Source organism: Heterodontus francisci, unplaced genomic scaffold, assembly GCF_036365525.1.
Source record: "Heterodontus francisci isolate sHetFra1 unplaced genomic scaffold, sHetFra1.hap1 HAP1_SCAFFOLD_2047, whole genome shotgun sequence".
NCBI lineage: Eukaryota > Metazoa > Chordata > Chondrichthyes > Heterodontiformes > Heterodontidae > Heterodontus > Heterodontus francisci.
The window spans coordinates 15,778-31,379 of NW_027141406.1; the positions used below are offsets into that span (position 1 = coordinate 15,778).

Below are 15,602 nucleotides of genomic sequence, written 5' to 3' on the forward strand. Positions count from 1 at the left end.
GCACAGACCAATAACACAAACCTCACAGCCCCTGTACAGAACAATACACAAACCCCACAGCCCTGTACAGACCAATATACAAACCTCACTGCCCCTGCACAGACCAATAACACAAACCTCACAGCCCCTGTACAGAACAATACACAAACCCCACAGCCCTGTACAGACCAATATACAAACCTCACAGCCCCTGTACAGACCAATACACAAACCTCACAGCCCCTGTACAGACCATTACACAAACCTCACAGCCCCTGTACAGACCAATACACAAACCTCACAGCCCCTGTACAGACCAATACACAAACCTCACAGCCCTGTACAGACCAATATACAAACCTCACAGCTCCTCTACAGACCAATACACAAACCTCACAGCCCCTGCACAGACCAATAACACAAACTTCACAGCCCCTGTACAGACCAATACACAAACCTCACAGCTGTACAGACTGATACACAAACCTCACTGCCCCTGCACAGACCAATAACACAAACCTTAACCCCTGTACACCTTGCACCAGTGGAAAAGAACAGCAGGAGAAGCAATGGATCCAGTATCACCCATTTCACATGAGCACCAAAGGCTATTAGTGGATCTATACACTAACAGGAAGTGGTGTTCAGGAGGGAACATAAATGTTGGCAAATCCTGGCACTTACAATGGCATGTTGCGCTGACTGACCGTCCCTGGCTTGATGTGGACAGGCTGTGCGGCATGATGCTGTGGGCTGTGGTCAGGTGGATGTGGGAGCACGGAACTACTCTCTGACTCCTCGTCAGACACAAAGAACTGGAAGAGAAGAGGAGAAAGGCATCAACAATGAATCAAGAGTCATCTGTGACCAGAGGACAGAGACCTGCTGCCACTACTCTCCAATCTGAGTCGTGAACTCTTCACCCAATTCCTGGCTAGTGATAGGGCCGAGCATCTCAGACACGGATCAGGAATCTTGGCTCATTCTATCCCTCCCTAAATTGGAGCAACTCCTAGAATTATACAGCACATAAGTTCATTGTGCTATCCCATTAATCCCACTCTCCTACTCGTTCCCCATAGCCTTGCAAATTTCTCCTTTTCAGGTGCTTATCTAATCCTTCCACGGCCTCTTCAGGCTGCACACTCCTGTTCCTAACAACTCACTGCGTAAAAAATAAATCCTCATCTCCTCTGATTCTTTTACCACTTGCCTTAAATCTGTGTCCTCTGGTTACCAATATTCCCGCCACTGGAAGCAGTTTCACCTTATTTACTCTAAACAAAATCCTTCATAATTTTCAATACTTCTAAAAACAAATTTCCGATTAAGCTTCTCTGCTCTAAGGAGAACAATCCCAGATTCTCCAGTCTCTCCACGTAACTGAATTGTTGCTCTCTTTCTGCAGCACCTACACTGAACCTGGGACCCCCATGGCTTGTGGGACTCAGGACCACCTTCCCTGTTTGCCTCCACAGACAGTCTCGCAGTTCTCACCTGAACATTGCACACAACATCCGACTGGACGGTTTCCTCCGTGGGCCCCTTCTTCTCCTGTGCGCCACTGGTCTGTTCCTCCTCTTCATCCCCTTCCTCTATGGTGGGAGCGCCGACGGGAGAAGAGGCAGTCTTCTTGCTCTTCTTCTGGCTGCTTTTCTTCCTCCGCCCGTCCGATGGCAGGTGCGTGGAGAGCGGGTGGTGGGTGTGAAGGGAGGAATGACGATGGTCTTTTGAAAGAAAAGAGAGAGATTACATTAAAATAAAGACTTGCATTTATACAACACCTTTCATATCCTCAGGACACCCCAAAGCACTTTACAACCAATTCAGTATTTTTTGAAGTGCAGGCACAGTAAAATGTGGCAGCCAATTTGCACAAAGCAAGATCCCACAAACAGCAATGTGACAGTGGCCACATAATCTGTTCTGGTGATTTTGGTTGAGGGATAAATATTGGCCAGGACACTGAGCAGAACTGCCCTGCTCTTCTTCTAATAGTGCCATGGGATCTTTCATATCCACCTGAGGGGGTTGATGAGGCCTCAGTTTAACGTCTCACCTGAAAGATGGAACCTCTGACACTGCAGTACTCGCTCAGTACTGATTATGTGCTCAAGAACCTATATTTATAAAGCTTCACAGCACGGTTATGAAACAAAATTTGATGCTTCATGACATAAGGAGACATAGGACTGGTGATCAAAAGCATGGTCAAATGTAGGTTTTGAGGAGCATTTTAAAGGAGGAGAGAGAGGTCGAGGCGGAGAGGCTTAGGGATGGAATTCCAGAGCTGAGGGCCTCAGCCGTTAAGGCAGGGCCGCCAATGTCCCCGAGTCTCAAATCCTGACACACATTGCCCAGTACCGCACACCACTGAAGGCCTATTGGGTGAGGCAGTTAAGTGTACCCAGAGGTGCTGCCCAGTGATAAACTGCTTCCTCCAGGACACGAGAAAACTTATGTACTCTCCCTGCAGAAAAACGAATCCAATATTTGCATGATGAGGGGTGGTCCTGCCTTCTGCAGCACCCACACTTGGCAGCTGTGGCCAAACACCGTACCGTGGCACTCCTGCCATCAGGTACATGCAACAACCACAGAATTCTTGCAACAGACAGCCAAAGGAGCTTTACAAGGGCACTGCGAGAGGCACAGAACAAAGTATCTTTTTAAAAAAGGTGAGGAGAGGTCTATCAAGTCCAAGGGGTTACAGAAGACAAGATTCTAAGTGGTACAGTAGTGCAGTGGGTGAAGCTATGGGATGAAGGACACTGAGGTTGTGAATTCAAATACCACCAGGTCAAATTGTGAAACTGAAGTCAATAAATCTGGTAATTCATTAGCTTGCACCTAATGAAAAGAAACAAGACCATGGAACCTGCCAGACTGTCAGTAAAATAAAAGCAGTTGGTCATTAAAACCCAACAGAGAACCTGCCACCCATGCCATTGTGGGATTTGAACTTTCAAACTCTTTGGTTGCTAGCTCAGTACGAAGCACTCAGCTGCTGTACTATTGACCACCTGAACTGCTGCCCCTGACCCCACATAACCACTGCCAAGTTTCCCATTTAGGAACAGGGGAGGTCATTTAGCCTCTCAGCCCTGCATCACTATCCAATTAGATCACAGCTGAACTGCACCTTCATTTACCAGTCTTTGTTCCATATCCCCTGATACATAAACCCAGGAGGCCATTCAGCCCCTCGATCCTGTTCTGCCAATGAGATTATGGCTGATTTGTTACCTACCTCCATATACCCACCTTTGCCCCATATAGAAACATAGGAAAATAGGAGCAGGAGTAGGCCATTCGGCCCTTCAAGCCTGCTCTGCCATTCAATACGATCATGGCTGATCATCCAAACTCAGCAACTTGCTCCCGCTTTCTCCCCGTATCTCTTGATCCCATTAGCTCTAAGAACTATATCTAACTCTTTCTTGAATATATTTAATGATTTGACCTCAACTGCTTTCCGTGGTAGAGAATTCCACAGGTTCACCCTCTCTGGGTGAAGAAATCCCTCCTCATCTCAGTCCCAAATGGCTTACCCCTTATCCTTAGATTGTGACCCCTCATCCTGGACTCCCCCACCATCGGGAACATCCTTCCTGCATCTAGTCTGTCCAGTCCTGTTAGAATTTCGTAGATTTCTATGAGATCCCCTCTCATTCTCTAAACTCTAGCGAATACAAGCCGAATCGACCCAATCTCTCTTCATATGTCAGTCCTGCCATCCCAGGAATCAGTCTGGTGAACCTTCGCTGCACTCCCTCTATAGCAAGAACATCCTTCCTCAGATAAGGAGACCAAAACTGCACACAATACTCCAGATGTGGTCTCACCAAGGCCTTGTATAATTGCAGCAAGACATCCCTGCTCCTGTACTCGAATCCTCTCGCTATGAAGGCCAACGTACCATTTGCCTTCTTAACTGCCTGCTGCACCTGCATGCACAAGGACACCCAGGTCTCGCTGCCCCTCCCCCTTTCCCAATCTATCGCCGTTCAGATAATAATCTGTCTTTGTGTTTTTGCCACCAAAGTGGATAACATCACATTTATCCACATTTTACTGCATCTGCCATGTATTTGTCCACTCACTCAACCTATCCAAATCATATTGGAGCTTCTCTGCATCCTCCTCACAACTCACACTACACCCCAGCTGTGTGTCATCTGCAAACTTGGATATATTACATTTAATTCCATCTTCTATATCATTAATATATATTGTGAATAGCTGGGGTCCTAGTACTGATCCCTGTGGTACCCCACTAGTCACCGCTTGCCACTCCGAAAAAGACATGTTTATTCCTACTCTTTCTTTCCTGTCTGCCAACCAGTTCTCTATCCATATCAGTACCTTACCCCCAATCCCATGTGCTTTAATTTTGCATGCTAATCTGTTATGTGGGACCTTATCGAAAGCCTTCTGAAAGTCCAAATACACCAATCCACTGGTTCTCCCTTATCTATTCGATGAGTTACATCCTCAAAAAACTCCAGTAGATTTGTCAACTGGACAGAACCAAAGTATGTATTTAATTGTTCTGCCATTTCTTTGTTCCCCATTATAAATTCCCCCATTTCTGACTTAACGTGACCCACATTTGTCTTTAATATCCTTTAATACCTTTGGTGAATATAAATCTGTTATCTCAGATTTAAAATTAACAATTGATCTAGCACCAACTGCCATTTGCAGAAGAGAGTTCAACATTTCTACCACCCTTTGCAGGTTAAAGGGTTTCCTAATTTCATTCCTGAAAGGTCTGGCTCGAATGTTTACACTATTTCTAAATCATGATGGGTCTGGACATTCAACATCATGAGGGGTCTGGACAGAGTAGATAGAGAGAAACTCTTCCCACTCATGAAAGGTTCGGGAATGCGATAGCACAGATTTAAAGAACAAATAACAGTACAGCACAGAAACAGGCCATTCGGCCCTCCAAGCCTGCAGCGATCTTGATGCCTGCCTAAACTAACACCTTCTGCACTTCCGGGGACCGTATCCCTCTATTTCCATCCTATTCATGTATTTGTCAAGATGCCTCTTAAAAGTCTCTATGGTACCTGCTTCCACCACCTCCCCCGGCAACAAGTTCCAGGCACTCACCACCCTCTGTGTAAAGAACTTGCCTCACACATCCCCTCTAAACTTTGCCCCTCGCACCTTAAACCTATGTCCCCTAGTAACTGACTCTTCCACCCTGGGAAAAAGCTTCTGACTATCCACTCTGTCCATGCTGCTCATAACTTTGTAAACCTCTATCAATTCGCCCCTCCACCTCCGTCGTTCCAGTGAAAACAATCCGAGTTTATCCAACCTCTCCTCATAGCTAATACCCTCCAGACCAGGCAACATCCTGGTAAACCTCTTCTGTACCCTCTCCAAAGCCTTCACGTCCTTCTGGTAGTGTGGCGACCAGAATTGCATGCAATACTCTAAGTGTGGCCTAACTAAAGTTCTGTACAGCTACAGCATGATGCCAATTTTTATACTCTATGCCATGACCGATGAAGGCAAGCATGCCGTATGCCTTCTTGACTACCTTATCCACCTGCGTTGCCACTTTCAATGACCTGTGGACCTGTACGCCCAGATCTCCCTGCCTGTCAATACTCCTAAGGGTTCTGCCATTTACTGTATACGTCCCACCTGTATTAGACCTTCCAAAATGCATTACCTCACATTTGTCCGGATTAAACTCCATCTGCCATTTCACCGCCCAAGTCCCCAACCGATCTATATCCTGCTGTATCCTTTGACAATCCGCATCATTATCCGCAACTCCACCAACCTTTGTGTCATCTGCAAACTTACTAATCAGACCAGCTACATTTTCCTCCAAATCATTTATATATACTACAAAGAGCAAAGGTCCCAGCACTGATCCCTGCGGAACACCACTAGTCACAGCCCTCCATTCAGAAAAGCACCCTTCCATTGCTACCCTCTGTCTTCTATGACTGAGCCAGTTCTGTATCCATCTTGCCAGCTCACCTCTGATCCCCTGTGACTTCACCTTTTGTACCAGTCTGCCATGAGGGACCTTGTCAAAGGCTTTACTGAAGTCCATATAGATAACATCCACTGCCCTTCCTTCATCAATCATCTTTGTCACTTCCTCAAAAAACTCAATCAAATTAGTGAGACACGACCTCCCCTTCACAAAACCATGCTGCCTCTCGCTAATAAGTTTGTTGGTTTCCAAATGGGAGTAAATCCTGTCCCGCAGAATCCTCTCTAATAATTTCCCTACCACTGACGTAAGGCTCACCGGCCTATAATTTCCTGGATTAACCTTGCTACTCTTCTTAAACAAAGGAACAACATTGGCTATTCTCCAGTCCTCTGGGACCTCACCTGTAGCCAATGAGGATGCAAAGATTTCTGTCAAGGCCCCAGCAATTTCTTCCCTTGCCTCCCTCAGTATTCTGGGGTAGATCCCATCAGGCCCTGGGGACTTATCTACCTTAAAGCTTTGCAAGACACCCAACACCTCCTCCTTTTTGAAAATGAGATGATTGAGACTATCTACACTCCCTTCCCTCGGCTCATCATCCACCATTCCTTCTCCTTGGTGAATACTGATGCAAAGTACTCATTTAGTACCTCGCCCATTTCCTCTGGCTCCACGCATAGATTCCCTCCTCTGTCCTTGAGTGGGCCAACCCTTTCCCTCGTTACTCTCTTGCTCTTTATATACGTATAAAAAGCGTTGGGATTATCCATAATCCTGTTTGCCAATGACTTTTCATGACCCCTTTAGCCCTCCTGACCTCTTGCTTAAGTTCCTTCCTACTGTCTTTAAATTCCTCAAGGGATTCGTCTGCTCCCAGCCTTCCAACCCTTACGAATGCTTCCTTTTTCTTTTTGACTAGGCTCACAATATCCCGCGTTATCTAAGGTACCAGAAACTTGCCAAACTTATCCTTCTTCCTCACAGGAACATGCCGGTCCTGGATTCTAATCAACTGACATTTGAAAGACTCCCACATGTCAGATGTTGACTTACCCTCAAACACCATTAAAGTAATGGGTAAGAGAAGTAAAAGTGACATGAGGAAAATCTTTTTCACACAGCGAGTGGTGAAGATCTGGAATGCGCTGCCTGAGAGTGTGATGGAGGTGGATTGTAGTGAAACATTCAGAAGGGAATTAGACTGTTATATGAAAAGGAAGAATGTGCAGGGTTATGGGGAGAAGGCAGGGATGTAGCACTAGGGGAATTGCCCATTTGGAGAGCAGGTGCAGACACGATGGGCCAAATGGCCTCCTTCTAGGCTCCAAATTCTAGACTCTCCAGCCAGTGGAAACAGTTTCTCTCTATCTACCTTATCTGTTCCCCTTAAAATATTGAAAACTTTGATCAAATCACCCCTTAATCTTCTACAGTCATGTTCAACAAGGGGAACCAGTAGCTGTAGTATACCTGGATTTCCAAAAGGCATTCAATAAGGTGCCACATAAAAAGGTTAATGGGCAAGATAAGGGTTCATGGAATTGGGGTAATATATCAGCATGTATAGATGATTGGTTAACACAGAAAGCAGCAAGTGGGTGTAAACAGGGCATTTTCAAGCTGGCAGGCAGTGAGGAGTGGACTGCCACAAGGATCAGTGCTGGGGCCTCAGCTATTTACAATCTATATATTAATGACATAGATGAAGAGACAGAGAGTAATTTATTTATTTAGAGATACAGCACTGAAACAGGCCCTTCGGCCCACCGAGTCTGTGCCGACCAACAACCACCCATTTATACTAACCCAACAGTAATCCCACATTCCCTATCGTCTACCTACACTAGGGGCAATTTACAACAGCCAATTTACCTATCACCTGCAAGTCTTTGGCATGTGGGAGGAAACCGGAGCACCCGGTGAAAACCCACGCAGACACAGGGAGAACTTGCAAACTCCGCACAGGCAGTACCCAGAATTGAACCCGGGTCCCTGGAGCTGTGAGGCTGCGGTGCTAACCACTGCGCCACTGTACGTATCTACGTTTGCTGATGATACCAAGGTAGGTGGAAAGGTAAGCTGTGGGGAGGAGACAGAGAGGCCGCAAAGAGTCATAGAGTTATACAGCACAGAAACAGGCCCTTCGGCCCATCATGTCTGTGCCGGCCATCAAGCAATTATCTATTCTAATCACATTTTCCAGCACTTGGCCCATAGCCTTGTGTGCTATGGCGTTTCAAGTGCTCATCTAAATACTTCTTAAATGTTCTGAGGGTTCCTGCCTCTACCACTCTACTACTAGCATTTTATACAGCTCCATCATAACCTCCCTGCTCTTATATTCTATGCCTCAGCTAATAAAGGCAAGTATCCCATATGCCTTCCTAACCACCTTATCTACCTGTGCTGCTGCCTTCAGTGATCTATGTACAAGTACACCAAGGTCCCTCTGACCCTCTGTACTTCCTAGGGTCCTACCATCCATTGTATATTCCCTTGCCTTGTTAGTCCTCCCAAAATTCATCACCTCACACTTTTCAGGATTAAATTCCATTTGCCACTGCTCTGCCCATCTATATCATCCTGTAATCTAAGGCTTTCTTCCTCACTATTTACAACACCACCCATTTTTGTGTCATCTGCGAACTTACTGATCATACCTCCCACATTCACGTCTAAATCATTAATGTACACTATAAACAGTAAGGGTCCCAGCATCGATCCCTGTGATACACCACTGGTCACAGGCTTCCACTCGCAAAAACAACCCTCGACCATCACCCTCTGCCTCCTGCCACTAAGCCAATTTTGGATCCAATTTGCCAAATTGTCCTGGATCCCATGGGCTCTTACCTTCTTAACCAATCTCCCATGCGGGACCTTATCAAAAGTCTTACTGAAGTCTATGTAGACTACACCAACTGCTTTACCCTCATCTACACACCTAGTCACCTCCTCGAAATATTCAATCAAGTTTGTTAGACATGATCTCTCCCGACAAAACCATGCTGACTATCCCTGATTAATCCCTGCCTCTCCAAATGGAGATTATTCCTATCCCTTTGAATTTTTTCCAACAGTTTCCCTACTCAACAGCCTGGGATACATCTCATCTGGGCCTGGGGATTTATCCACTTTTAAGCCCACTAAAACAGCTAATACCTCCTCCCTTTCGATGCTAATTTGTTCAAGTATATCACAATCCCCTTCCCTGATCTCTACACCTACATCAGCCTTCTCCATAGTGAACACAGATGAAAAGTAATCATTTAAAACTTCACCTACGTTCTCTGGCTCCACACACAGATTGCCACTTTGGTCCCTAATGGGTCCTACTATTTCCCTGGTTACCCTCTTGCCCTTAATATACTTATAATACTTACCTTGGGATTTTCCTTTATCTTGCCCGCCAGTGTTTTTTCATGGCCCCTCTTCGCTCTCCTGATTACTTTTTTAATTACCCCCCTACACTTTCTATATGCCTCTCGTGCCTCCACTGTTTTCAGCGCTCGGAATCTGCCATAAGCCTCACTTTTTTTCCTGATCCAATCCTCTATATCCCTTGACATCCAGGGTTCCCTGGGCCTGTTAGTCCTACCCTTCACCTTTACGGGAACATGTTAGCTCTGAACTCTCACTACTTCCTCTTTGAATGACTCCCACTGGTCTGATGTAGACTTTCCTACAAGTAGCTGCTCCCAGTCCACTTTGGCCTGATCCTGTTTTATCATATTGAAATCGGCCTTCCCCCAGTTGAGTACCTTTATTTCTGGTCTCTCTTTGTCTTTTTCCATAACTACCTTAAATCTTACAGAGTTCTGGTCACTATCCCTGAAATGCTCCCCCACTGACACTTCTACCACTTGTCCAGCTTCATTCCCTAGGATTAGGTCCAGTACCGCCCTTCTCTTGTAGGACTTTCTACATGCTGGCTCAAAAAGCTCTCCTGTATGCACTTTTGCACTAACACTATCCCAGTTAATATTGGGGAAGTTGAAATCCCCTATTATTACCCTATTATTTTTACACCACTCTGAGATTTGCCTACATATCTGCTCCTCTATATCTCCCTGACTGTTTGGAGACCTGTAGTACACACCCAGCCAAGTGATTGTCCCCTTTTGTTCTTAAGTTCTACACATATGGCCTCATTTGAGGAACCATCTAAGATATCATCCCTACTTACTGTAGTAATTGACTCCTTGATCAACAGTGCAATGCCACCTCCTCTTTTACAACCCCTCTCCCCTCCCACCCCCTACTGTGAGTACTGTGTGCAGTTTTGGTCTCCATATTTAAGAAAGGATATACTTGCACTGGAGGCAGTGCAGCGAAGGTTCACTAAATTGGTCACTGGGATGAGGGGATTGTCCTATGATGAGAGGATGAGTAAACTGGGCCGATACTCTCTGGAGTTTAGAAGAATGAGAGCCGATCTCATTGAAACATACAAGATTCTGAAGGGCCTGGATAGGGTAGACACCGAGAGATTGTTTCTGCCAGTCAGGGAATCTAAAACACGGGGGCACAGTCTCAGAATAAGTGGCCGATCTCCCTTTCGTAAATCCATGTTGACTTTGTCCGATCCTGACATTGTTTTCCAAGTGATCTGCAATTACATCTTTTGTAATGGACTCTAGCATTTTCCCCTTTACTGATGTCAGGCTAACCGGTCTATAATTCCCTGTTTTCTCTCTACCTCCTTTTTTAAATAATGGAGTTACATTCGCTACCCTCCAATCCATTGGAACTGTTCCAGAGTCTATAGAATTTTGAAAAATAACCAGCAATGCATCTACTATTTCTAGGGCCACTTCCTTCAGTACTCTGGGATGTAGATTATCAGGCCCTGGGAATTGATTGGCCTTCAATCTCATCAATTTCCCTAACACCATTTCCCTACTAATACTGATTTCATACAGTTCCTCCTTCTCACTAGACCCAATGTTCCCCAACATTTCTGGGCGGTAATTTGTATCCTCCTTTGTGTAATCTCTCCTTGTAACTTAACCCTTGAAGTCCAAGTATCATTCTGGAAAATCTACACTGCACTCCCTCTGAGGCCAATATATCCTTGCTAAGTTGCGCCCAGGACTGCTCATAGTTACTCCAGGTGTGATCTAACCAAGGTTTTGTGACTTAACTTCTCTACCCCTTTGTACTCATCCTCTAGGTATAAAGGTCAGCATTCCATTCGCCTTTTTGATTACTTTCTGTACCTGTTCATGACATTTTGATGATCTGTGTACCTGAACCCACCCAAGTCTCTTTGGATCTCCACTGTTTCTAGATTTTTACCATTTAGAAAGTACTCTGTTATACCCTTTTTAGGTCCAAAGTAGATGACCTCACATTCACCTACAATGAAACCGATTTCTTGTCACAGTTTTGCCCATACACTTAATCTATCAATATCTTTTTGTAATATTATGTTTCCAACCCAATAAAACTCTCTCCATCTATCTCACTCTTGGAAGTTTCAGCTGAGCACCCCACAATTTCAGAGTCATGGCTGACACTAAGAGATCAAGGTCACTCAGCAGAGAGCAGAATCCTTCTGATCTCTGTGCTAAATCGGCATCAGGCTTGGCATTGCAGGATACTGATGCAGCAGTTTAAAAAAAACAACTCACACTCAAAATCTGCCTCATCGAAGGTGCGCCGGACTTCATCCACATTGCGACTGGGTGCATCATGCAAGAGATCATCGAATCTCTCAACGCCCCAAGTCTTATTCAGGTCATCCTCATCCTCATCTTCAATCCTGAGCGATGATGGAGGAAGCAGGTCCTGATCTGTCTACAAAAGAACAGAAACAACCATCAAGCACCCGATTTATAGCAACACACACCTTGCTGTTTTTGCTGGAGGTGCCCAGTGTAGATTGTGAAGGGTTGAGTTTGCGAATGGGCAGTCCTTGATTGGAGCCTTGCCTGTCCAGATGGCTGTCAGATTGCCCTGTCAGGTTCCAGCTGCCCTCCAGTACCCTGCTTCATGTCTGACCACAGAGAGGGGCCACCAGGTACCACAGTCATGCCCAATCCTGGTCACACCCAGTTTACAGCACGGTCCCTACTTCATAGAAACATACAGCACACAAGAGGACATTTGGCCAATCGTGCCTGAGCCAGTTCTTTGACAGAGCTCTTTCCTCATAGCCCTACAAATCCTTCCCGTTCAAGAGGACAAAGCAGCCCGCTTGATTGGCACGCCATCCACCACCTTAAACATTCACTCCCTCCACCACCAACGCACAATGGCAGCAGTGTGTACCATCTACAAGACGCACTGCAGCAGCGCACCAAGGCTCCTTAGACAGCACCTTCCAAACCCGCAACGTCTACCATCTAGAAGGACAAGGGCAGCAGATGCATGGGGACACCACTACCTGCAAGTTCCCCTCCAAGTCACACACCATCCTGACTTGGAACTATATCGCCGTTCCTTCACTGTCACTGGGCCAAAATCCTGGAACTGCCTCCCTAACAGCACTGTGGGTGTACCTACCCCAAATGGACTGCAGCAGTTCAAGATGGCAGCTCACCACCACCTTCTCAAGGGCAATTAGGGATGGGCAACAAATGCTGGCCTGGCCATGTCCTGGAGGGATATGGGAAGAAGGTCCACGGTCAAACAGATAGGTTTTAAAATGAGTCTTAAAGGAGGAGAGGCGGAGAGATTTAGGGAGGAAATTCCAGAGCTCAGGGCCCAGGCAGCTGAAGACATGGCCGGCAATGGTGGAGTGATTAAAATCGGGGACGTGCAAGAGGCCAGAATTGGAAAGGTGCAGATATCGGAGGGTTGCACGGCTGGAGGAGGTTACGGAAATAGGGAGGAACGAGGTCACGGAGGGAGCTGAAAACATGGATTTTAAAACTGAGGCGTTGTTTAACCAGGAACCAATGTAAGTCAGCAAGCAAAAGGATAATGGGTGAACGGAGCTTGCTACAGATTAAAACACGGGCAGCAGAGTTCTGGATGAGCACAAGTTACTGGAGGGCAGTAAATGAGAGGTCAGCCAGGAAAGCATTGGAATATTCGAGTCGAGAGGTAACAAAGGCATGGATGAGGGTTTCAGCCACAATTGAGTTGAAGTAGGTGTGGAATCAGGCGACACTTCAGAGGTGGATGGAAACAGCCTTGATGTTGGAGTGAATCATAGAAACATAGAATGTTTAAGGCACAGAAAGAGGCCACTTAGCCCATCGTGTCTGTGCCGGCCAAAAAATGATCCATCTATTCTAATCCCACCTTCCAGCATTTGGTCCGTAGCCCTGCAGATTACGGCACATGAGGTGTATATCCGAACTCCTTTTGAATGAGTTGAGGGTTTCTGCCTCAACTACCCTTTCAGGCAGTGAGTTCCAGACCCCCATCACCCTCTGCGTGGAAATATTTTTCCTCATCTCCCCTCTAATTTTTCTACCAATCACTTTAAATCTATCCCCCCTCGTCACTGACCTCTCTGCTAAGGTGAATAGACCCTTCACCTCCACTCTATCCAGGCCCCTCAAAATTTTGTACATTTCAATCAGATCCCCCCTCAGCCTTCTCTGTTGCAAGGAGAACAACCCCAGCCGATCCAAATCTTTCCTCATAGCTGCATTTTTCCAGTCCTGGCAACATCTTCGTAAATCTCCTCTGTATCCTCTCTAGTGCAATTACATCCTTTCTGTAATGAGGTGACCAGAACTGCACACAGTACTCAAGTTGTGGCCTAACCAATGAGTTATACAGTTCCAGCATAACCTCCCTGCTCTTGTATTCTATACCTTGGCTAATAAAGGAAAGGATTCCATATGCCTTCTTAACCACCTTATCCACCTGTCCTGCTACCTTCAGGGATCTGTGGACATTCACTCCAAGGTCCCTCACTTCCTCCAGACTTCTCAGTATTTTCCCATTAATCGTGTATTCCTTTTCCTTGTTTGACCTCCCCAAATCACCTCACAATTCTCCAGGTTGAATTCCATTTGCCACTTTTCTGCCCATCTGACCAGACCATCAATATCTTCCTGCAGCCTAGAACTAACTTCCTCACTATCTACCACAGGGTCAATCTTTGTGTCGTCTGCAAACTTCTTGATCATGCCCCCTACATTTACATCCAAATCGTTAACATACACCACAAAAAGCAGGGAACCCAGTACTGAGCCACTGGAATCAGCCCTCCAGTCGCTAAAACAACCATCAACAATTACCCTTTGTTTCCTGCCACTGAGCCAATTTTGTATCCACCTTGCTGCATTTCCCTGGATCCCATGGGATTTTATTTTTTTAACCAGTCTGCCATGTGGGATCTTGTCAAAAGCCTTGCTAAAATCCATGTAGACCACATCAACTGCACTACCCTCATCTCTCTTCCTTGTTACTTCTTCAAAAAATTTGATCAAATTGGTCAAACAAGATCTTCCCTGAACAAATCCATGCTGACTATCCTTGATTAACCTGTGTCTTTCTATGTGACAGTTTATCCTGTCTCTCAGAATAGATTCCAATAATTTGCCCACTACTGAGGTTAGACTGACTGCCCTGTAATTATTCGGTCTAACCTTCGCTTCCTTTTTAAAAAGAGGTACAACGTTAGCAGTTCTCCAATCCTCCGGCACCACACCTGTATCCAGTGAGGACTGGAAAATGATGGTCAGACCCTCTGCTATTTCCTCTCCTGCTTCTTTTAACAGCCTTGGGTACATTTCATCTGGCCCTGGTGATTTATCAACTTTCAAGGATGCTAATCCCATTAATACTTCCTCTCTCCCTATGTTTATCACATCCAATACTTCACACTCTTCCTCCTTAACTACAATATCTGCATCGTCCCCCTCTTTTGTGAAGACAAACGCAAAGTATTCATTAAGAACCATATCTATATCTTCCGCCCCTACACATAAGTTACCTTTTTGGTCCTTTATAGGCTGTACTTTCTCCTTAGTTATCCTCTTACTTTTAATGTATTGAATAAATATCTTTGGGTTCAGCTTGATTTTGTTTGCCAATATTCTTTCATGCCCTCCCTTTGCTTTCCTAATTTCCTATTTGATTTCACCCCTCCACTTTCTATACTCCTCTCGGCTTTCTGTAGTATTGAGTTCTTGGTGTGGATATGGGGTCAGAACTCAGCACAGGGTTAAACAGGATACCAAGGTTATGGAAAATCTAGTTCAGCGTCAGACATGGCCAAGGAGAGGGATGGATTCGATGGCCAGGGAATGGAGTCTGTAACAGGGACTGAACACAATGGCTTCGGATTTTAACAATATGGAGTCAAGGAAAGTCTTTCTCATCGAACACTGGATGCTGCACAAACAGTGTGAGAAATCAGAGGCAGTGGAGGGGTGAGAGAGCTGCTGGTGATGAGGTAGAGCTGGATGTCGTCAGCTTACAAGTGGAGCTGATGTGATCTTGGATGATATCGCCCAGGGGCAGCATGAGAATGAGAAACAGGAGGAATCCATCAGACCCTGGCAGACAATTTGTAACCCATGATGAGTCTGTAGATGTCCCAGCAGGACCGTGCCGTACAAGGCTGAAGCATTTGCAACCATCTTCAACCAAAAGTGCTGAGTGGGTGATCCATTTCGACCTCCTCCTCCTGAGATTCCCACCATCATAGGTTCCAGTCTTCAGACAATTTCATTCACTCCACGTG

The 15,602-nt window shown here is 45.7% G+C and overlaps 1 long non-coding RNA gene across 1 annotated transcript; it reads right to left on the bottom strand.

Annotated features, from left to right (window-relative positions):
* Window positions 1-663: 663 nt before the first annotated feature.
* On the bottom strand, window positions 664-11,745 carry LOC137363346 (uncharacterized). The gene is made up of 3 exons (XR_010972776.1): window positions 11,584-11,745; window positions 1,477-1,706; window positions 664-794 (listed from the first exon to the last, which is right to left on the bottom strand). It is a non-coding gene; the product is annotated as an uncharacterized lncRNA (long non-coding RNA).
* Window positions 11,746-15,602: the final 3,857 nt, after the last annotated feature.